Genomic DNA, 203 nt, shown 5'->3' with positions numbered 1-203 from the left:
CCACGGAGCCTAGCAAACTTCGTGTGAGTGAATTGTGAGTGAACAAAAGGATCCACGGAGCCTCGACAACTCCGTGGGAGTGATCAAATATTGTCTGAGTCCTCAAACAAGGATTTAAGCGGAGCTGTGCCTGGGAAACTGTCCAGCCTACACCGCGACCATCTTCGGTGTAAGTAAACAATCTTGAATCAACCATTAAGCGT

This window comes from Alligator sinensis, unplaced genomic scaffold (assembly GCF_000455745.1).
Source record: "Alligator sinensis unplaced genomic scaffold, ASM45574v1 scaffold1733_1, whole genome shotgun sequence".
NCBI classification, from domain to species: Eukaryota; Metazoa; Chordata; order Crocodylia; family Alligatoridae; genus Alligator; species Alligator sinensis.
This window is presented reverse-complemented; position numbering follows the sequence as displayed.